The sequence below is a fragment of the Neofelis nebulosa genome, chromosome 13 (assembly GCF_028018385.1).
Source record: "Neofelis nebulosa isolate mNeoNeb1 chromosome 13, mNeoNeb1.pri, whole genome shotgun sequence".
NCBI classification, from domain to species: Eukaryota; Metazoa; Chordata; class Mammalia; order Carnivora; family Felidae; genus Neofelis; species Neofelis nebulosa.
Window position 1 is genome coordinate 14967285 of NC_080794.1, and position 24442 is coordinate 14991726.

Here is a 24442-nt window from a genome sequence, read left to right on the forward strand (position 1 = left end):
GTTCACTATCATAGTTATAATATCAAAACTTTATGGCTATTTTGCAAATAATTTTTCCAGTTTTTCATTTGCCCTATAATATCTTAATTATGTTTTTCAGCATGGAAGCTTCCCACATTTATGGAATCAAATGAACGAAGTTTTTCTCTGTGGTATCTCCCTTTACTCATTGCTTAGAAAGTCTTTTACTTCTATATCTATGTATGTATGTATGTATGTATCTATCTACCTACCTACCTATCCCTATATTTTATGCCAGCCCATTTTATTGTTATTTTAAAATTTAAATGTTTAACCCATTTGGAAGAAAAAGTTCATCATCAAGAAATATAACTATAGTTAGGGTAATTATGATTATACCGGTTGTGATTTTCCTATTCTGGTCCTTCCAAAATTGATGATTTGATACGTATAAGCGAGGCATGCCAGTGCACACAGGCACTTCCTGAAGTGACTCTTGAGAGTGCTTTGGGATCCCGGAGAATGCTTAGCTGAAAGAATGAAATTCAGAACACCTAGCATAAAAGCAAAATCACAAAAGAGTTCCAACAGCAAACATCAAGTGCTGTGCAAAGAAATGAAAATCAAACTGGTGTGCTTCCATTAATACGGCACGTTAGAAGACAATGGGGCAAAACATCCTGACTTCTGAGGTAAAATAATTTCAACCCAGATTCTTCACTCAAACTAGCCATTCAAGTCTGAGCACAGAGTAAAGATTTTTTCTTTTCATATGAGGAGGGACTCAGATTTTTTTTTACATTTCATGCACATTTTCTTGGAAAGTTGTGTGAAAATGTTTCAGCAAAATGAGAGCAAAATGTAGAATTAATTTGATCCAAGAGGCAAAGGTTTCAACCCAGGAAAGCAGTGATCGTAAGATCCAGTTTACAGCTAGCAACGGGGCAAGGACAACCAGCTGACTAGAGCACAGGGAGGGAGGTTTTGGGGGAAGGACTGTAAGGAAATCAGTGTATGTGAAAGAGCCGATAGAAAAATAGAAAAAAGATGATAGTATAGAGAATTAGAAAAAAAAATAGTTCATGATACAGAAATACTGACATAAATTAGAGGGCATTAGAAATTTCAAGAACAAGAAATTTTTGTTTCAACTGAGCTACAAACTCAAACGATGGACAATTTTAAGTAATTGATGAGACATGAGAGAAGAGTTCATTTGGTACTAACGCTAGGAATAATCTCCTTTGATTTGCCCAATATTTGTGACAATGAATGTGTAAACACGAAAATTAATTCTAGCATATGACTTGACCCAACTTACCTTGCTGTTTACATAGTAATAATGTAAGTCCTATAATCAATCTCAAACTTTTAGAGCCAACTTATAGGAAAGACGTGTAGTTGCCAGGCAGAATGAAATTGCTCACAATTTTGATAGTGTATAAAAAGGTAGTTGATAGAAAAATGGGAAATAAAGGAAAGGGGGATAAAACAGTGGGGGTGCTAATAATTTTATTGTACAAAGCAGAAATCAAATACTCTGAAAATCAATGGAATAAGAACCACAGGTATAAATATATCGAAGGTTATAAAGGTAACCAATGAAAGAATAACAATGGGGCACCTGGGTGGCTCAGCCAGTTAAGCGTCTGACTTTGGCTCAGGTCACGATCTCATGGTTGGTGGGTTCGAGCCCCTCTGACAGCTGACAGCTCAGAGCCTGGAGCCTGCTTCAGATTCTGTCTCCCTCTCTCTCTGCCGCTCCCTCTCTTTCTCTCTCAAAAATAAAAAATTTGGGGGTGCCTGTGTGGCTCAGTCAGTTGAGTGTCCAACTTCGGCTCAGGTCATGATCTCGCGGTTCGTGGGTTCAAGCCCCGCGTCAGGCTCTGTGCTGACAGCTCGGAGCCTGGAGCCTGCTTCGGATTCTGTGTCTCCCTCTCTCTGCCCCTCCCTGGCTCGTGCTCTGTCTCTCTATCTCTCTCTCTCAAAAATAAACATTAAAAACAGAGTAAAGTGAAAAAAATAACAATAAAGCAAATATTAAACATTGATATGAGTGAGTAAACGGTGAGTGGGATATAGCAGGTGTGTATAATCTTTATCATCCATGTCAGAGAATTAATAGGTATTGTCTAAAGTAGGTAAAACAGGAAACGCAAGTCCAAACATATATAGATATGAAAGTAACAGTCATGAGCATCAAGCACAGAAACAGATTGCAAGCTCTGGGCAGAGGGAGTGGCTGTGGTTTTTTATTATAAACTTTTCTGTAGTATTTGATTTATTATCAAGTCCTTACGGTTTTTTGATCAAACTCGAATCTAAAAATAAAGACAGACAATGCATTGGGAATGTCTGAGGATATTGTTAGCGTGGTCTGAGAAAGTGTGGCAATTGCAGAAAGTGTGTCATTAAAAACATGCGAAAACCCTTCTGATTGGAGAGAGACACAAAGTGGCCATGCAAATAAAAGTGAGGGGTTAGTGGGACTTCACTGAGGATTTTGATAGCAGAATGGCAGTGCTATCTCACTTGTAGCAGATAATGCCTCCAAATTGTAGCTGAGAGCAAGGATGCCCAGAAGTAAGACTGTTTCCAGCTCCCTTTCAGCTAGTGACGGTCTTGTAACCACGCTCTGGGTAATTGTGAGGGTCAATGATGTGTGCAATACTCAAGATTGACTCCATGTGGAAGGCATGTGCTTAACCACCTCCCTTCACCTCCCTCCCAACTGCCAGGAACATGGACTTACAATCAAATTACACAGAAGAAAGGCAAGACTGGAAAGATAAAGTGCCTTGATCAAGATCATCAGCAGTGGACAGCAGTAAGTATTCGGACCCAAATTCTCCACGAAGCATGTAAGTCGAATATTCTATGGCAGTCTCTACTCCTACAATAATCTAGTATTCTAAAACATTAATTTGACAAATGTTTATTGGCCTGTGGATGAATTAGGAATTTACTAAAAAAAAAATTCTTTTATTACTAGAGTGGTTTATAGAGTGAGATGTTCTGGTTATTTCAAACTATTTATTTTATGATAAGATCTTTTTCAAAAATGTTTTTAAAAGCCAGTTGTGTTTCCAGGTTTTCTCAGGCCAAAAATTTCTGCTGTCATTTTGATTATAATAATAATTAAAGACGAACACACATACTTGAGACAATCTTGAAAGAGAGGAATTACACCTCTCAATTTCAAAACTTCCTGCAAAGCTACAGGAACAAAGACTGTGTGGTATTGGCAAAAGGCAGACACATAGATTGATGGCATAGAACCGAGAGAAATAAAGCCATACATGGTCGATTAATTTTTGACAAGGATGCCATGGCCATCCAGTAAGAAAGAATGGTCTTTTCAGCAAATTCTGGTTGGATAACGGGATATTTCCATGCAAAAGAAGTTAGTTGGGTCTTATCTCACAGCATATTCAGAAATTAACTCAAAATGGAAATAAAGACCTACACGTCAAGACTAAAGCTATAAAACACTTAGAAGAAAACATAAGAGTAAATCCTTGAAATCTAGGAATAGGCAATGTTTTTTTAGATGAGACACCAAAACACCAGCACATAAAGAAAAAATAAACACTCTCGAGAATGTGAAAAGACAACCCACAGATTGGGAGAAAATATTTGTGAATTATATATCTGATAATGGTAGGTATCCAGAATATGAAAAATAAAAAAAAAAAAACTTTTATAGCTTAACAATAAAGGACAAATGACCCAATTAAAAACTGAACAAAGGACATGGATAGACTTTTTTTTTCAAAGAAAATATACAAATAGCCAACAAACCCAACAAAAGATGCTAATGTCATTAGCCATTAGGGGAAATGCGTAGCAAAACCATGAGATACCAATTCATATCCATGAGGATGACTCTAATCAAAATGATAGGCAGTTACAAGTGTCGATGAGAATGTGTAAAAATTGGATTATAGACTACAGGTGGGGATGTAAAATGGTGCAGCCAGTTTGGAAAACTGTCTAGAAGTTCCTCAAAAACTAAAACAGTGTCCATATGCTCCAACAATTCTGCTCCTAGGTATATGCCAAGGAGAATCAAAAATGTACGTTCACATAAAAATTTGTATATGAATGCTCATAGCAGCCTTATTCAGAAGAGCCAAAAAGTATCCTCAACCCACATGTCCACCAGGTGATGAATGAATACACAAAATGCAGTCAGTCCATACGCTGAAATACTGTCCAGTCACAGAAAGAATCAAGTGCTCACTGAGGCTACAACATGGATGAACCTTGAAGAGAAGCAGAGTGAAAGAAGCTAATCACAGAAGGCCACATCCTGTGTGACTCCACTTCTGTGAAATGTCCAGATCAAGCAAACTCATAGAGACAGAAAGTAGAACAGGGGGTCCCTGAGATGGTGGGGGAAGGGGGAGATGGGGGGTGACTATTAATGGGTGTGGAGTTTCACGTTGGGGTGATGAAAATGTGGAATTAGGGATCATGACTATACAATCTATGTATGTACTGGAAACCACTCAATTGTACACTTTAAAAGGTGAATTTTATGGCATGAGAATTATATCTTTAAAAACACACACACTAGCCCAGGTGGCTCAGTCAGGCATCTGACTTCGGCTCAGGTCATGATCTCATGTTTTGTGGGTTTGAGCCCCGCGTCGGGCTCTGTGCTGACAGCTTGGAGCCTGGAGCCTGCTTTGGATTCTGTGTCTCCCTCTCTTTCTCTGCCCCAACCCTGCTTGCGCTCTGTTTCTGTGTCTCTCAAAAATAAATAAACGTGAAAAAAAATTTAAAGAAAAACACACACACTAAATACACCCATATCAGGAAAGAATGCATCTAGTACTTTGGTGGTCATTTTATTCTTCCAGTCATCTTGAAAAAATTATTACAGGGGATTCAGGTAAATCAAACATTTATACTTACTTTTATCCAGTTCAAACTCATTTTGTTTCTTACAGTGATTTTTTTTTCCCTGTTACCATACACTTCACCTTTCTTTCAAAGCTATAGCATTGTTTTCCTTTCTAAACATGAATGTAATTTGAGAATAAAAGGTCACATTAGCTTTAGCTGCCAGTGGTGTAGACGTGCTGGCACCATGGACAAAAGCACAGGATCCTGACACTCGGGGAAGATGCTCTTATTTCCCTGCTGCACAAAAAGCCAAAAGTAAGCCCTATTATCAGAGCGAGTGAGAGCGGATTCACCATGCGATTAATCAGGAAAATGGAGGCAAAAATTTGGCTGGGATTGCACCTAGTGTGTGGGGCAGAGAGCTCTTCCTGAGCTTGTTAATTCTAGCTTGTAATTTTCTCCGTCTACAATCAACTTCCTTCCAGTGTGCAGTAAAAATATGCAGTTCAGGTGCTGCTTCCTGTGGGAAGTAAGGTGATCATCAAAATATCAGGCCAGTGAAATGGCAAAAATACATGGTTTTATTCTTCAAGGACACCCCGTTCTTCAAATTCCTCAAATGAGATAATGAAGGATAACCCTACATTTTATCCTTTTGATCTTTGCTGTGTTACAATTCTTCTGTCTTCTTCTTTCTTTAGAGACAGAGAGAGAGAGAGAGAGAGAGAGAGAGAGGTAGGGAAGGAGGGAGGGAGGGAGAAAAGTAATGTGGTATTGCAAGGTCATAGTTTAAAAATATCTTGCCTTTTCTCAAAGTCTAAAAATATCTGTGATCGACTAAGCAACCAATTACTGTACATCCCAAATGCATGTTTTCGCAGTTATTTTTAGGGGCAAGATTTAGTCACTACACATCCTGTCCACTCCAAACAACAGACAGACAGAGAGGGCAGCTAATGAGTAGGTAAGCAAATGACAATGTCTCCTTACTTTCGACTTGGCTTCCAGGACCCAAGAGGCTGCCTGGCCGTCTCCACTCTGGCGTCAAACAGTCCCCCGTGCAGTACGCCGACAATTTAAATTATTACAAGGCAATGTTACAAGTATGAACCCTGGCGCAAAATAAAGTAATTACATTCAATTAGCAGTCCCCAAAGTGATGGCCCAATACCGAGGGCTTTAGATGTTGCCTTTTGTTGACACACAGAAGCCAGGTAATGAGCCGAGCTTCAAAGGGTAAGGGGCTAGCTTTGCTGCTTAATTAGTGGGAACTAGATCAGAAAACATGGCAAAAAGGAAAAAAAAGAAAACATGCTCACAATTTTCTCTTATTGTAGGGATTCAGATAATATGTCACATTTCCCAAACAACAACAACCGAATAACCGAATACAAAAATGATCTCCTGAGGAGAATTCCACAGGAGTGAGGATGTGATTTCATGTGTGGGGTTTTTTTTGGGGGGGGGCGGGGAGGATTTATATAATTTGATGTCATGTCTGCACCCCTAGTGATTTATCGTCTCCTTTTAATAAAAGCTTTTCTTGTTTGAATTTTTAAAATAATTTAAACAATTATATTAAATAAACACTCTCTAAACCCTACTACCCTTCCCACAAATATCCTTTTGCAGAACACACTATGTTTGTTGCTCTGAAGAACATCCCCAAACTCAAACATAGCCAGAAAAGTTCTGAAAAATTAAGAAATATTGGGAAGACTAGCCTGGTTGATTACTAAAACATCGTATTTTGGTTTTATACATGTGAATTTTTTCTTTACGTAATTTATTATATGAAATAAATTCTATGAAACACAGTGGCCTTGCCTTTGTGTTTCTTCAGATGTTAGTCAATAAATGGGTTGAGGAAAACAATTAAAAACGTGGCCAACGCCTCAAAAGAAGAAAAAAATTAGCAAAGGATATAAACAGCAGGAAAGAATAAAGTTCTCAAAATACATGAGATGATTCTCAACCTTATTTATATTTACACAAAATGGAAGTTAGATAGTGTTTTTTAAAATCAGATTTGCAATCAAAAGATTTAAAATGTTTTGTGGCTTGCAGACAACCCACACACGATTAGTGGAACTGGTTCCCTCTCAATAGAGGCTATTTTGCAATACTGTCAAAATGTAAAATTGAGAAAGCCTTTGACATCTAGGGATTTTCCACATATGCATAAGACATGTGCAAAGATATTTCTTGCAGAATTATTTATAAAAATAGAAAAACAATGTAGATATATAACAAGAGAATGGTTAAATAGAGTGTATGTGGCTTATTTAAAAGCACTATGCTCAATTATTCCAAAAAATGTAAGTGGAAGGAAAATTTCCCAGTTTTATGAGGCCAGCATTACCCTGATGCCAAAACCAGATAAAGACACCACAAAACAAACAAACAAACAACAACAACAAAAAAAAAATAGAGAGAGAACTATAGGCCAGTATCTTTGATGAACATAGATTCAACAAAATACTAGCAAACAGAATCCAACAATATGTGAATTAAAATTAAAAAATTAAAAAAAAAAAAAACATCCACCACGATCAAGTGGGATTTACTCTTGGGCTGCAAGGGTGGTTCAATATTTGCAAATCAACTGATGTGATATATCACATCAATAAAGAGAAAGGATGAAAACCATATGATCACTTCAATAGACTCAGAAAAAACATTTGATCGAGCACAACATCCACTCATGATAAAAACCCTCAACAAAGTAGGTTCAGAGGGAATATACCTCAACAGAATAAAGTCCATATATGAAAAACCCACAGTTAACATCATACTCAATGGGGAAAAACTGAGAGCTTTCCCTCTAAGGTCAGGAAAATGACAGGGATGTCTACTCTCAGCACTTTTATTCAACATAGTACTGGAAGTCTTAGCCACAGCAAGCAGACAATAAAAAGAAGTTAAAGCCATCCAAACTGGTAAGGAAGAAATAAAACTCTATTTGCAGATGACATGACACTCTATATAGGAAACTCTAAAGACTCCACCAAAATCTAGAACGGATAAATAAATTCGGTAAAGTTTCAGCTTTACCGGCAAACCAATGTGCAGAAATCTCTTCCACTTCTATACACTAATAATAAAGCAGCAGAAGTGGAAATTAAGAAAACAATCCCATTTACAGTTGCACCAAAACAATAAAATACCTAGGAATAAACCTAACCAAAGAGGTTAAAGACCTGTATTCTGACAACTATAAAACACTGTTGAAAGAAACTGAAGATGACACAAAGAAATGGAAAGACATTCCATGCTCATGGACTGGAAGAACAAATATTGTTAAAATGTCAATACTACCCAAAGCAATCTACACATTTAATGTAATCCCTATCAAAATAGCATTTTTCACAGAGCTGGAACAACCCTCAAATTTGTATGGAACCACAAAAGATTAGCTAAGCAATCTTGAAAAAGAAGATCAAAGCTGGAGTTATCGTAATTCTGGACTTGAAGTTATATTACAAAGCTGTAGTGATCAAGACAGTATGGTACTGGCACCAAAACAGACACATAGATCAATGGAACAGCATAGAAAACCCAGAAATAAACCCATGATTATATGGTCAATTAGTCTTTGACAAAGCAGGAAGAATATTCAATAGGAAGAAGACAGTCTCTTCAACAAAACTGAAAATAAAAAATAGGAAAACTGGTCAACTACCTGCAAAAGAATGAATCTGGACCACTTTATTACATCATATACAAAAATAAATTCAAAATGGATTAAGGACCTAAATGTGAGACCCGAAACCATAAAAATCCCAGAAGAGAGCACAGGCTGTAATGTTTCCAAAACTGGCCATAGCAGCGTTTTCCTAGTTCTGTCTCCTGAGGCAAGGGAAATAGAAGCAAAAATAAACTATTGGGACTTCATCCAAATAAAACCTTCAGCACAGGGAAGGAAACAGTCACCAAAACTAAAAGACAACCTACTGAGTGGGAGAAGATACTTGCAAAGGACATACCCAACAAAGGGTTAATATCCAAATGTATAAAGAACTTATACAACCCAACACCCCCCAAAAATGTATAACTCGATTTCATATGGGCAGAAGACATGAACAGGCATTTTTCCAAAGACGACATCCAGATGGCCAACACACATGAAAAGATGCTCAATATCACTGATGATCGGGGAAGTGCAAATCAAACTACAATGAGATACCACCTCACATCTGTCAGAAAAGCTAAAGTCAAAAACATAAGAAACAACAAGTATTGGTGAGGATGTGTTCAAAAAGGAACCCCTGCACTGTTGGTAGGAAAATGCAAACTGGTATGTGCCGCCACTCTGGAAAACAGTATGGAGTTTCCTCAAAAAATTAAAAATAGAATTGCCTATTGATCTAGTAATTCCACTACTGGGCATTTACCCAAAGAATATGAAAATACTAATTCACACAGGTATACACTTTCTTGTGTTTCTTTGTGCATAATTTACAAAAGCCAAATATGGAAGCAACCCAAGTGTCCATCCATAGATGAATGGATAGAGAAGAGGTATATATACACAGTGGAATATTACTCATCCATAAGAAAGAGTGAAATCTTGCCATTTGCAACTACATGGATGGACCTAGAGGGTATCATGCTAAGTGAAACAAGTCATCAGAGAAAGACAAGTACCACATAATTTCACTCATATGTGAAGTTTCAGAAATAAAACAGATGAGCAAATGAAACAGAGGGAGAGAGAGAGGAAAGCCAAAAAACAAACTCTTAACTGTTAAGAACACACTGATGGTCACCAGAAGGGAGGTGAGTGGGGGGATGGGTGAAATAGGTGATGGGGATGAAGGAGTGCACCTATTGTGATGAGCACCGTGTGATGCATGGAAGTGTTGAATCACTATATTGTCCATCTGAAACCAATATAACACTGTATGTTAACTATACTGGAATTAAAATTTTAAGAGATACTAAGATAAATAAATATAGAGCAAATGTACATATAGATTGGAACTGTACTAGAACTCTATGACACAGTGTTAAGCATGAGAAAGCATGATGCTTTCGGCAGTAGACTATCATTTGTGAAAAAAGCAATAATACATATTCTTGTCTATCTCTGAAAGAACATGTAATGAAAGTGGTGGTTTTGGGAAAGAGGAAATGGTAGAGAGACATTCCACTGTTTATATTTTTAATATCATACCAAGTTTACATAATTTACATGTATATAAGTAGTTGTAAGCACAAAACATTTAATATTTAATATACAGAAATATTCTAGCATAAAATTGTCCTTTCAAAGGCATGGGCCAGTTTTAATAACTGCACTGTGTTAGATGTGGAATCAAAAATTAGATACAAAGAGCAGAGAGGTAAGGGGTGGGAATGGGCTACATGGGTGGAGCTGGTCAAGTTATAACCCTCTAGTGATAAAACAAATAAGTCCTGGGGATGTAATATATAGCATGGAGACTATAGTTAATAGTACTGTATTGTGTTCTTAAGGTACATTGTATACACTGCATACTTAAAAGGTATATTTTATACTTAAAAGACAACAGTTCTTAAAAGCCCTCCTCATCAGGAGAGAAAAATGGTAACTAATACGGTGATAAAGGTTAAGTACATTTATTGCAATGATCATTTTGCAATATATAAACATATTAAATCATTATGTTGTACACACGGAACGAATATTATATGTCAATGATACCTCAATTTTTAAAGAAAGGCTACTTAGATAATAATTGCCCTGTGTGTTTATATTCCCCAAAATCTATAGACTGGAAACTCTGAAGAGTGTGAACTCTGTGAGCAATGAATGAATTGGTGATTGGGTGAACCACTTAAACCCTTTAATTAGAAAATAAGGAAAGAAATTGGTGAGTGTTTATTATAGGTATAACCTCTCTTTCCACTTTCTTCTGCCTGCTTTCTACAAACTTTACTCTGTACTGAAGAGGCAAAAAAAGGGATTAGAGAGAGATTTAAAACCATTTCTTTTAGGGGCACCTGGGTGGTTCTGTTGGTTAAGCATCTGACTTTGGCTCAGGTCATGATCTTGTGGTTTGTGAGTTTAAGCCCTGTGTCGGGCTCTCTGCTGTCAGTGCAGAGCCAGCTTCGGACTCTGTGTTTCCCTCTCTCTCTGCCCCTCCCCTGCTCCCACTCTCGTTCTCTCTCTCAAAAATAAATAAACATTAAAAAATAAAAACCATTTCCTTTATAAAGCGGACATTGCTATAAAATCCAGGACACAGTATTTTTTTGCATGAATACTAATAGAAAAAACAATCTAATATTCAGTTCATGACTTCCTTCCACTCATTTATGTATGGTTATTTGGGTTGACAATGCCAGAATCTTAAAAGAAATTAGTTTTGTGCCTTGAATGAGGCACTATTAAACTTACATCTTCTTATATGTCTCATAATTAAGGAAAACAGTTTTCAAGAGTTTAATCTTTTACATCTTGATTTGTAAAATCACGTTTCTAGGTGCTGAAAAAATGCCCACTGTCATTTTATTTTATTTTATTTTTATTTTTTTATTTTAGAGAGAGAGTGCAAGTGGGGGAGAGGGGCAGAGGGGGAGACAGAGAATCTTAAGCAGGCTCCACGCTCAACTCAGAGTCCAACACAGAGCTCGATCCCATGACCCTGGGATCTGAGGTCAAAATCGAGTCACATGCTCAATGAACTGAGCCACCCAGGTGCCCCCCAAAAATGTCCTTTATAATTTTAAATAAAATGTGATATGTATCTAATTGAGTAGTTTATATTTCATATAGATACTGATCAATTGTGTGATTTCTTCAACATGCCAAGGGAGAGGAAAAAAAACATTCCCAAAATGAAGGGGCTGTATCCCTCTTTGGTCCCCATCCACATTCTCTTCCCAAAACATCGGGGCAAATTGGGGGTGGCAATTAAAGAGATTCCAAACTTCTTTCCTTCCTCAACTTTACCCTCAAAAGGAAGAAGTATACTAATTTTAGATCACTGCTCCTTCTGGTATGTCTTGGGGGTCTTTATTACATAGCTTCTCCATCTTAAAGGGTTTCCATTACCTATAAGAATAATAATCCTCATATACCCTTTGATCACAGAGCCCCAGATGCAGGAATCTCTTTTATCATAACAAAAGCAACAGTGCAGGGGCGCCTGGGTGGCTCAGTCGGTTAAGCGTCCGACTTCGGCTTAGGTCATGATCTCGTGGTCCGTGAGTTCGAGCCCCCCATCGGGCTCTGTGCTGACAGCTCAGAGCCTGGAGCCTGCTTCCGATTCTGTGTCTCCCTCTCTCTCTGGCCCTCTCCCGTTCATGCTCTGTCTCTCTCTGTCTCAAAAATAAACTAAACGTTAAATTTTTTTTTAAAAAAATAAAAGCAACAGTGCAAAGAATATGTAAATAAAATCCTCATTTAAATATTATTAAAAGTGGCAAAATCTGGAAATAGCCTATATGACCAAGAACAGGGGAAAAATGGTGGTACATTTCTATCATGAAATATTATGGAACTGTGAAAAAGGTGTCAGATATGTATCTACAGACTCAGAGGGTTCTTTCTCTATAACGTATTAAATTATTTTTTGTAATATACGTATAGTAATTCCCTTCTTACAAAAACAAACTGCAACCCCAAACCTATCATGTGAAACATGTCAGTGCATGTTTACATGGCCGTGGAGAATGGTGGAAGGATCCACCCCAAACTACCATCCCCACTCACATAGGTGGAAACACGTAGTTAGGTTGTCTTCAGCTGCAAGTGCTAGAGATCTCAGTTCAGATTTATCCTGAACCCGAGAAAAGAGAATGGAATCGAAATCTGTTCTAGAAACCTGGTAGCGCTGGGGTGATTTGGGGGTCAGTATCTCTCCGGCTCTGTTCTCTGAGAGAACAGAGAACTGTTCTGCTCCCTCTGAAAGTTTTGGACACTGCTTTTGTAATTCTTTGTCTCCTGTCCACACGCCTATGTGACTGTCTAACTTCGTCACTTAAACAGGGGAAGTTTGGAGAGTGAAAGATGTTGCTATGAATACTCACTGCCGGACAACAGGATGCTCCCAGGGAGACTGGGATCTATGGCCAACTTCATGTGTCACAACACGCAAGGGAGGAGAGAGATGGCATTTTCTGCTGACTTTACCTGAAAGGAAAAACCAATTTCTCAGAAGCCCTAAGTGAAGTCCTTCCTGAGATTCACTGGCTTGAGTTGGGTAATGTCGCCATAATGATTCAAATCCTCTGGGAATGCCAAATGCTGATTGTGTTTTTGAGCTCTTCGGTCAGTACATAGATAAATTACCTTAGACCAGCGATTTTCAAAGTGCAGTTAGGGGACCTCTAGGGGCCCCTGAGACCCATTTTTCATAAAAATGAATTATTTTTGTTAACATATAATGGGTTTATCATTGCTCTTTTAAAAAGCATACATATGAATAAATATGTATTTCTTCATTTCTGTTTTAGTTTCTAAAATGGTAATTATCAACAGATATGACCCAGATGAACAAAAACTCTTTGGAAATGCATTAATTTGAGGCATGTACAGAGGATCCTGAGACCGCATGTTTGGAACCCCTTCCATAGACTCCAGGGGTTGTTTTTCTCTTGGGCGGGTAGACTACATGAAGGGGCAGTGTGGAGCCACATAAAATCAGTGTCCTGTCGGAGACGGGTCAGCGGGAATGCACGTGGGGTAGGCAGTCAGCACGGAGAATGGCCGTAAGGCAGAAATGGAGGGTGAAATCAGGGCAGTTTATCAACATTTCCTTTCTTGTTAACTTGTTCCAAAGGATCATGTGCTACTTCTGTAGTTTGGGAAAATGTAGTTCATTAAAATAGTTAAAAATAATAATGCTGAGTGATTTTCAGTTGTCACAGCAAAATTAAGTTGAACTTAATCTTCAACCATGACTAAGACCTCTTCCATAGCAAGGATGAAGCAAAAAAAAAAAAAAAAAAAAAAAAAAAAAAAAAAAAAAAAAAAAAAAAGAATTAACTGGATTATTATATTGCACCCCAAATCCTTATCCTAGGCATTTCAATATAATTTGGGTCAAAACTACCGTTATTCCTATACGGTAATGATAATATTTACTATAGATTTAAAGTGACTTTTGCTTTCAAGTCTAAGTTGGAAAACCCAGAAATTTGGCTAGGTTCTTTCATCAAGATAAATAGTACAGTTTATTTCTAGTATTGTGTAATAGTGCTAGTTGAATATTGCTTATTTAAAATTAACAGAAATATTATTTTATTTTTATCATGTTAAATGAAGGTTTCCATCTGACACGTCCCTATTTCTCGTCTGGTTTTGAGAATAAAGTGTGGCATATGTGCCAGGAAATCTGGAAGAAAAGGTAATTAGAAACTGTTGAATGTTTTTTTCCCCATCGTTTAAGGTTGGAAATTGAGTTTTGTCAAATGTGCCTCTCATCGTTGATTAAGATATTTTTTCTCCTATATTCCACACTATTGAATCATTCTTGCTTTCCCAGTTTGAATCCTACTTCACTATTGTGTAACGTACCTTAAATACACTGCTAAACTCTTTGTTAATATTTTATCTATGTGATTTTTACACATATTTTCAACAGTGCAGTTATTCTATAGTTTGATCTTTAGTATGTATTTTTGTCAGATTTAGTTTCAATGTTATACTTTAAAAAAGCATTCAGGAAGTTTACTTTCTGTTCTCAAATGTGTGTGTGTGTGTGTGTGTGTGTGTATATATACACATATATATAAAGTATATATATACACACACACACATACATTTATACATATTATATTGTATATATTATTCTATATGTACTTATATGGAATAAGAGGTTTTATTTGTTTGCAAACCTATCACATAGAACTTAAGCACATGTCAGACATCATTCCGGGCATTATACAAATTCCAGGTCATTTAATACTTGTAGCAACATTATGAGGCAGGCTGCTACTATTATTCTTATTTTATAGATGAGAAATGGCGGCACAGGGGTAGTTAAGTGACTTGCCCAAGAGAACACAGTTTACGGCAGCATTGGGCAGGCTTTGACTCCAGACGGTCTGATCCCAGAGTCCAGGCTCTGACATAATTTGAACCTTTGCCTCCTTTTTGTGGTTAGATTTTAAATGTCTCCTATGATCGCTATGATTCCCTTCCCTGAATGGAAAGAATCCATTCGCCTAGCGTGCCAAATGAATGGCTGTGAGTTTCACCAAGCAAGCTGACTGAAGACCGTCAGCAAGTATCTACTGAGCATCTCTGTGGCTCAGACCCTAATTTGGATGAGGAAGGTATAGTAGAGAACACTGCAAAAAAAGGGGGGGGGATCACATCTCTACTTTCAGTAACATTCAAAGGGGGACGTAATAGGTAAGGTGGTAGCAAGTGCCAAGAAAACCTAAAATAGGATAAGGGGACACTGGGTGCCAGGGGAAGGAGGTGGGCTACCTCACGTGGGGTGTCCAGGAAAATCAGAAGGAAACAATGGAAACGGCCACGAGGCTGGATATCTGGGTAGAGTGTTGCACCACCAGCGAGGGAAAGTGCTTCAGAGGGAGAGTGCTTGGAGAGTTCTAGAAAGGGTAAAGAAGACAACGTGCTGGCACAGAGTGACAGGGGAGTGCGTGGTGAAGGGTGGGATTCTGGAGCCCTGTCACACAGGGTCTGGTAAGCCATGGTGGAGACTGCTCCAGTTCATTAAGGCGGAAAGCCAGGGGAAAAATCTGCTGAGTAGCCCACGGTGACTTACATGCACGAAGAGATCATTCTGACTGGACTGCAGCACAAGGAACGATGGGGCAGGGCTGGGGGCAGGGGGACCAGAAAGCGTTCTGCAGTCTGTGAGGAAACCATGGTTCTAACAAATGCAGAAGAGTTGGAAAAGGTGAAGTGTTTCAATTGTGGATATTTTTAGGTCGATGGGACCAGAATTCCTGCAGAGGGGATGTGAGAAGAAGGAAGAACGCAAGGGTGGCTCCAAGATTCACAGCTTCGGCGGCTGGAGGACTGACTGCAGGAGCCCTTCCTAAGTGACCGAGGCCAGAAGAGCAGCAGGTGTGAAAGGTCCCAGATGTGATTTTAGCTTCGTTAATTCTGAGATGCTGCGTTAGTTTTCTATTACTGCTGTAACAGGTTACCACAAACCTAGCAGCTTAACACACACATATGTATTATCTTATAGTTCTGTAGGTTAAAAGGCTACATGGGTCTCACTGGGCTAAAAGCAGGGGTGTGGGCAGGACCACGTTCCTTCTGGGCGCTCCAGAGGAATCTGTTTCCTTGACTTTTCCAGCCTCTAGAGGTTGCCCACGTTCCTTGGCTCGGGGCCCCTTCCTCCCACCCCAGAGCCAGCCGACAGGGGCAAAGTCCTTCTTGTAGGGCACCTCCCTGACTTTTCTGTCTCTTCCGCTTAGAAGGACCCTTGTGATTACATTGGACCCTCTGCCTCCAGATGATCCAGGGGGATCTGCCTGCGTAAGTTCGGCTGATTAGCAACTTAGTTCCGTATGCAATCTTCATTCCCTTTGCCATGTAAGGTAACATGGGCACTTATTCTGGAAATTAGGGTGTGGACATTTGGTGGTGAGCATTATTCTTCCTACCATAGATGCCTATTTGAAAACTGACTGGAGCTACAATACAGTCATAGATGCCTTTTATCTTATATATCTTTATATTCTAAAAGAAATATTTTAACAAGCAAGATTGGAGTTGACTCTTTTAATAAAAATGCAGAATTACCAAATCAGCTCTTTTTATATAAATTTCAATTGTAAAGCATTTAGAAATAAAACAACTTGCTTAATAACTATTATACTCTTACAAATGTTTACACTAATGGATACAAGTGTATTGGTCATCAGTTTTGGGCTCATTGTTGTTCACTTAATAAGCTTTTTTAAAAAGGCACTTTTGAGGAAGAAATTATTTTGAAGCCTCTAAATAAAGCCTTTAATTCTTTGGAGTCATAAAATTGATAGAAGTACCATGTTATTTTTTTTAAATGCTGTTTACCATCAAATATATATAAGTTAATCATGAAAAGGACACCAGAAAATGGCTTTATCCTTATTAAATATCAACTAGTAATATTTTGATTACATTCTTTGTTATATATGTTTGTATATAACATATACAATATGTATATATATATTATGTATATACATGTATATACAATGTGTATATATAACATATACAAACATATAACATATAGATAATATATATACACATATATAAAGACATGGATATTTTTTTAAAAATTTTTTTAACGTTTATTTATTTTTGAGACAGAGAGAGACAGAGCATGAACAGGGGAGGGGCAGAGAGAGAGGGAGACACAGAATCGGAAGCAGGCTCCAGGCTCTGAGCTGTCAGCACAGAGCCTGACGCGGGGCTCGAACTCAGACCGTGAGATCATGACCCGAGCCGAAGTCGGACGCTTAACCAACCAAGCCACCCAGGTGCCCCAGACATGGATATTTATAAACATTGGCACATTCACATGTATGTATTTACCTAATGTACAGTTTTAAGCCTGCTTGATTAATATATTAAGCACCATTTCATGTCACATTCTTGATGCCATCATTTTTAATGGTATTATAGTAACCACTTCTCATTACTGGATATTTAGATGGCTAATTTTTCTTTGAATATCACTGACATAAGCAAACTTGTATTGAAATCATTGCATATATCCATCCTGTGATTGATTCTCGGGATAAACCTCTCAAAGAAAAATTGTCAGGACAAAGGATATTCATATTTTTTAAGGTTTCCAATATGAAATGAAAATCATGTTAGTCTTTGAAACCAGTGCTCTGTCAATTGTCTGTTACCATCAACTTATACAGAAGTTTTGATTAAGGACATAGACTTTGAATCTCAAATTGTGAAACTTATTGGTATATCAGGACTTATTATTCACATTCTAAGGGAGGGTTCAGGGTTTCCTTTTCCCTTACTGTCAACAAACGTGAAGCACTATTATCATATTTACATTGAGAAGAAATATTGCCACTTATTTTCCTTTGCTTTTGTTCTAAGTAACAAAAAACAAAATACAGGAAATAGTAATATTAATAAAAATCATAATTATGTTACTGCGATTACTATTAGTAGGCAGTGTGCTAAGTGGCTGTGTTTGTTTAATCCTCACAATAAAGCTATGGCTTACATAGCTCTCATTTTACAAGGCATAGAAAAACCAAGGCATAGAAAAGCCATACCTTAGGCCACCTGGTGAGGAAGTAGCAAAGCCAGGATTCAAATTAAGTCCGTGCAATACCAGAGTCCCATCTCCTAAAGCAAAATCCTATACTCCCTTGATCTCCCCCAGCTAGGAGCAAGGGTAGCAGTGGTAGTAATAGTATTATCATCATTCATTCATTCATTCATTCATTCATTCATTCAAAAGATTACTGAGTGCCTAATATGTGCCAGTGTCTGCCAGCTACTTGGAGATTGCAGTGAACGTAGCAAACAGAGCCACCAACCTCGCCCTGCTTACGGTCTGTTAGGGAGGGCAATTATTCAGGTGGTAGTTACCCTACCCTAGAGCACACAGAGTGTTACACTGGTGGGATTCCAGGGTGCCACACCACTGTGTGTTCTCTGTCCTTCTAGTACTTTCTATTCACCTTTATTGACCTCGATACATTGAAAGGCGAATATTTGTGTATGTGCTGGCTTCGCCCCTTAGACATCGGGCTCCGTGAGAACTGGCATCTTATTTACTTTTATGTCCCTAGAAACGAACGTATTTCCAGAGAACATAGTAGGTGCCTAATAAATGTTTTTTGAATGATTATTATAGCTTGTTTCTAATTAAGGTAAGCAATTTCTGTGTCACTCTTCTGTTACTCTCAATGATATATTATTTTAAAATGAGAATGTTAATTATGTGATTTATGCTAATCAACCTAATTTCTCAGAATTAAGAATAATGTAGTTCATTCACTCTCTCATTCAACAAATGCTTTCTTCACTTACCACACACAAAAATATTAGTTTGAATATTGCAGGAAGGACAGAAATAAATTAGGTGCTGAGCTCACATTCAGGATTTTGAGTCTAATAGAAAAGGTAAGGTAATGTCATAAACAATACTGCAGTGACGGTTCAGGAACTGTGTGTGTGTGTGTGTGTGTGTGTGTGTGTGTGTGTGTGTGTGTGTATGCGTGTTGTTACTGCTGCAAGAAGTTCTACAGCCACCCTTGGAAAGAATGACTTTATTGGAAGGAATGGGGCAGTGACTCATTCTCCTAGAAGAAGGCTGGGCTGTCTTTCAGTCCTTCCTAATGACCATCGAGCTTTGCAAATGAATCATCGGAGTGTGGAAGGAACCCTCTGTGTCGGATGATCTTTCAGGGCAAGGGAGACATAGTTTGCAGTGTGGGGGTAGGTATTGGACCCCACTTGAATTCAGAGGCTCTGATGCAGAAAGGCCTCAGAGGAGGATGGCTGTGTGGGTACCCGGATGGACTGACACTAGGGCTCAGGCCTCAGGAATCTGAACAGAAGGTGAGTCATAACCAAGCTGGTAATGGGGCAATGAAGTCATGCTCAAAGCCGCCCTCCTTCCAAAGACCAGGCTGGCCGAGGCAGGGATTCACCGTGAAGCAATAGTGATGGGCAGAGGTGGGAAGACCCCAACAGCTCAGCAGTGATGCTGGACTGGCAGCTGGTGTCAGGGGCAGACCATGATGCCAGAGTTCTTCCCAGTCAGGCCTTCAGGGGTCCAGAGCTCTGCAAAGTTTAGGAAACTTCCACCTACTTCCCCTATATGTAAATCAAAGTCAACATAACACTAAGCCGTAAAATGTAAAACTTTGTGTGTGCTAAAATCAAATACCCTCTTTCTGTATTTTCAGATGAAAAAAAAAAAGAAAAACATGAACCTTCTTCGTCTTGCTGATGCCCCGGTTTTGCTGGTGGGTGAGCCTTTGCCTACTTACTCTGTGTAAAGGGTAAGCATTCACTCATCCCCTCTTGAGGAGGGAACACTTGGGACCTATTTTCTGGGCTCATTTTCCTGGATGTTCTAGGTTGGCAAGAAAGCTGCTTCAAGAATAGGGTTCTGGACTTCTTTCTGGTCTAGACCTGTTCTGTGTTTCTAGAACACAGTTGTCATTTAATGTGAGAAGTGAACAGTATGGTCTTATTCATACCCTGAGCCGTGTGAAACAATCCATATTTATTACACCAAAAACATAAGAAAGGGCTAAGAACAATTTGAGAAGTTTAAATAAATTGCTAATGGGAACTTAGAGAATAGAGGTAATACCATTCATTAGGAGCCTGAAAGGATTTCTGGAGGAGGTTGTCTTTAGGCTTTAAGGGTGAAGGCAGGGCAGGCACCACAGAAGGAGGAGGCAGGCAGGAGCTGTGAAGAAGGACCCGCCCTGGAGGGCCCAGACAGGCTGGAAAGACACCCATGGCTGTAGCGGCCGCACCGTTTGGAAAAGCGTGCGCTCGGGAGCCCTGTCACACCGATGGCAGGGGAGCCGCCTGCCCGCCTGCCTTCTGGCCTCTTGCTGCTGAGCTGTTCGAGTCAGAGATCCAGCACCGGCCTGGAAAGAGTCTCCCCTTCCTCCTGCAGTGTGCCCCACACCCAGGGGCTCCCCACAGAGCACGGCGCCAGCTGGCCAAGGAGAGGGGGATTACGGGGCAAAGAAGGGTGGGTTTGGAGAAAAGCAGCAACAGATTGATCACTGGCACAATGGCTGAGGCTGTGTATATATCTCAGAATGATGGGAAAAGTACCTTATGTTCTAGTTCAGGTGGTAAAGTGTCAGAATAAAAGTTATCTGAGGAAAATGGAGAATCTGCTTTCCAATGACCTCCTCAAGGTGTAGCCTGTCTGTACCTACAGCCCCTTGTGTGGCAGCCTCTAGGGTTTCCCCATAGGGCTTCCACCATTGCAGTGTATGTTACTTAGTTATATTCTAGACTGCTTAGTTGTAGTCTAAGTTATAGCTTATATTGCTTACATTTATATTGCTTAGCTATATTTTATGTTATTTATATGTTAGTTATATTCTAGATTACTTAGTTATATCTTATATTACTTACTTTTGTCTTATATTACTTAGTTATATTCTATATTGCTTAGTTATATTTTATATTACTTGGTTATATTTCATGTTCCATAGTCATATTTTATGTTAGTTATGTTAGTTATATCCTAGATTACTTAGTTATACCTTATATTACTTAGTTATGTCTTTTTTTTTTTTTTTTTTTTTTTAAATTTTTTTTTAACGCTTATTTATTTTTGGGACAGAGAGAGACAGAGCATGAACGGGGGAGGGGCAGAGAGAGAGGGAGACACAGAATCGGAAGCAGGCTCCAGGCTCTGAGCCATCAGCCCAGAGCCTGACGCGGGGCTCGAACTCACGGACCGCGAGATCGTGACCTGAGCTGAAGTCGGATGCTTAACCGACTGAGCCACCCAGGCGCCCCTAGTTATGTCTTATATTACTTAATTATATCTTGTATTACTTAGTTATATTGTTTAGTTGTATTCTATATTGCTTAGTTATATTTTGTATTGCTTGGTTATATTTTATGCTTCGTTATTTTTCATGTTACTTGGATAATTATATTTCACATTACATAGTTATATTTTATGTTACTTAGTTACATTATATGTTAGTTATATCCTAGATTGCCTAGTTATATCTTATATTGCTTAGTTATATTCTATCTTACTTAGTTATATTTTATATTATTCAGTTATATTTTACTGGCTTAACAAACTGCGCTTCACTTATACCAGTTAAACCCTGTTTCCGCAGACGAATATACCTGATACATTGCACCCACCAACCTGCATCTGCTCTGTTCTCACTCTGAAATCCGCACAGTATTTGGCTTATGGTCCTCATGACTTTTTATTTTAATTGAATTGGATCCAAGTGAAAAGTAGGCGATGAAAACCACAGTCTTTGCCGTCAGACCGGAGGGCAGATGCCAGAAGGTGTCACTTAAGTTTGCTGTGACCCTGAGCACATTACTTAATCTTTCTTAGGCACAGCATTCCGGTCCCTGGAACGAGGATTTAAAAACCAAAGAACCTATCTGGTATGGTTTCTGTGAGGATTAAACGAGACTGTGCAGGAAACATTTAGGTTGGCACCTAGTTAGTAATTCCTCAACAAATGGCAGCTCTTATTAATAGAGGGCATTTCAAGTTTCACTGAGTCTTAAAATGAATGGAAAGGCAACAGATTTTTGGTGTGGTCTTCAAGCCCTGCTTTCCTGAATAAGATTTCAGAAAATGAAAGAGCAAAAAACACAAGGGTCACACAGCGAGAGCTGAGTTCTTGACGAGTGACTAGTAAAACTAGGAAGTTCATTCCACAGGGGTAATAACAACAGGGAGTTTAAAAAGGAATAATCTGATAGAGTTTGCATTTCATCAGACTGTGTTAGAGGCCGAATCTGTTTTACTGTCTCATTTATGTGACAGATGGTGTGACAACTTATTGAACTGATAAATAGTTTTCAGGTATTTAATCAGAGGGCAATCATCTTACTGTATTTCCCCTCGCCTAATTCGAAACAGATCCAGCCCTTTGTCCGGAATGTTTCCTGTATGCGTCCTGCCAGTCAGCGGGCCGGGCTGTCGCTGTCAGACTGTGTGTCTACAGCAGACTCCTGGAGAAACAACATGCTTATGTCACGAGCCACGTCTGTCATGGCAGGATCCATGTTTCTCCTCAGGTTAATCATATCTGATGCAGGCACCAGGGCTCCCCACCTTAAAAGCAAGGATACCAGCTTGGGAAGAGGTGCCTTAAAGATCAAAACCAGGTCTGCGGCAGTGACATATGGGTTTGTGAATCGGGAATGGCAGCGTCAAATCTCTCCTGAAGCGAGGAGACAGCCGTTGGCTGGCAGAAACGGAGCATGGGGCGTTGCTGGCTCCAATGAGGGAGACACGATTTGCAAAGCGGCCATGTTCACGGGCGGTGTTCCATGAAGTCCTGTATAGAACGCTAGAAAAATCATTGAGGAAGGAACAGGTGACGTGTGAGATACAAGCAGGTCTGTAAGTTCGGAGACGAGAGCAGAAAAGAGTTGCCTCTTCCCACCTTTCACTTTGAGGAGAGATGGTTTGGCTCTGGACGGGCTGGGTGGTTTTTGTTTCTATTAAGGATAACAAGGGAGCAGGAGCTAAGAACTGAGATTCAAACCTGGTAAGATGATGATGGTGATGATGATAATCATCATCATCATCATCATCATCACTATGTTCATTTAGGGACCTTAAAATAATTATTGTTTAGAGGCTCAAATAATAATAACAAAATAGTAACATATTACTTAACATTTATTGGTACTTATTATGTGCTAGTCAGTCTCTCTTAATCCATTTAATCCTCATTTAAAACCATGCTAGAACTTTTCACCACTCAATTATTCCTTGACATATTGAACGCTTATTTAGCCCGCACTCTGTGACACACGGTTCTAGCTATTTCTCACAACAGTAAGAGGCAGGTGCGGTCATCCTCTTGCAGACACTCAGAGAGGGTAAGTGGTTTCCCGAAGCCATCCGGCTAGTGGCTGGCAGGAGCTTCGAATTCATATCCAGCTCATAATTTTTCCTTCATCCCAGACTACCTCTCAACCCACGCCCCTCACCCCCCAACCCGATGTTTCAGCGTCTATCAGTACAGGAGCCCTTGGGGAAGTCCCCAAGCTCACTGTCCCCTCATTTGTGTCATTATCCTTTGTGCTGAGAAGTTAAATGAGAGATGACATCAAATTCCTCAGATGACACAGAAGTACATTCCACTTGAATCGTGCCCAGTGTGTTTCTCTTTATACTGGAACCTCAATAATATAGTAATCCAGTCATTCGTTTTCATCAGGATTTAAGTAACATACAGTCCACAACTACGTGTGTGGTGAACGTAGTATAGTGTTGTCAAATCAAAATGTTGTACACTTGAAACTAGTGTAACACTGTATGTCTGTACTTCACTTTTATAGACATACGTATATACATACATCTGTATACACACACACACAGATACACACACGCACAGCTAGATATAAAAATAGCACTAAGAATCATGGCTTTGGATCTGTTCGTGTTTCCCTAAAGCACAAGCTTTCCCTGCCTGTGGTGTCAACAAACATCTTCCTATCTAAGGGCTGAGGAATGGAAGGTACAGATAACCTAACAGGAACCATACTTAGGGAGTCTTGAACAGCCCCTATGTTACAGTCATTTCCTTTATGTCACTGGGGAAATTCAAAATAGAAGTTCATTGTGATTTCAGATATTCATCAAGGATGTGCTTATAGAAAAACCTATCTGGTGTAGTAAAATTAGGATGATACAATCTTTCTGATCATTTCATGCCTGTCACTGAAATGTATTTTGTGGAAAGTCTGATGAAATCAGCCACAACTTTTTTAAAGAAACAATCCCATCTACGGTTTAGACTATGTATGTTTAGACATGTGTAACAGTGAAAGTGAATTAGAAAGTACTTGGTAAACTTTATTGTTTTCTCCCATAACTATGTCTATAAGCAAACTAAATTCAATGACCTCTTTTACTAAACTCTTCCAGAATTCTATTGGTTTCGTATTTACATCCATTCTTCTTTCATTAAATAAATGAATGTATAATCACGA

The 24442-nt window shown here is 39.0% G+C and overlaps 3 long non-coding RNA genes across 5 annotated transcripts in view; 2 read left to right on the plus strand and 1 right to left on the minus strand.

Moving 5' to 3' along the window:
• The window catches only part of LOC131492628 (uncharacterized), a 64109-nt gene that overhangs the window by 28240 nt on the left and 11427 nt on the right, over window positions 1-24442 (minus strand). The window lies entirely within an intron of this gene.
• On the plus strand, window positions 2557-13137 carry LOC131492631 (uncharacterized). The gene is made up of 3 exons (XR_009252201.1): window positions 2557-2788; window positions 10568-10667; window positions 12788-13137. It is a non-coding gene; the product is annotated as an uncharacterized LOC131492631 (long non-coding RNA).
• Window positions 17822-24442, plus strand: LOC131492632 (uncharacterized). Its single transcript, XR_009252202.1, has 2 exons — window positions 17822-19755; window positions 22356-24442. It is a non-coding gene; the product is annotated as an uncharacterized LOC131492632 (long non-coding RNA).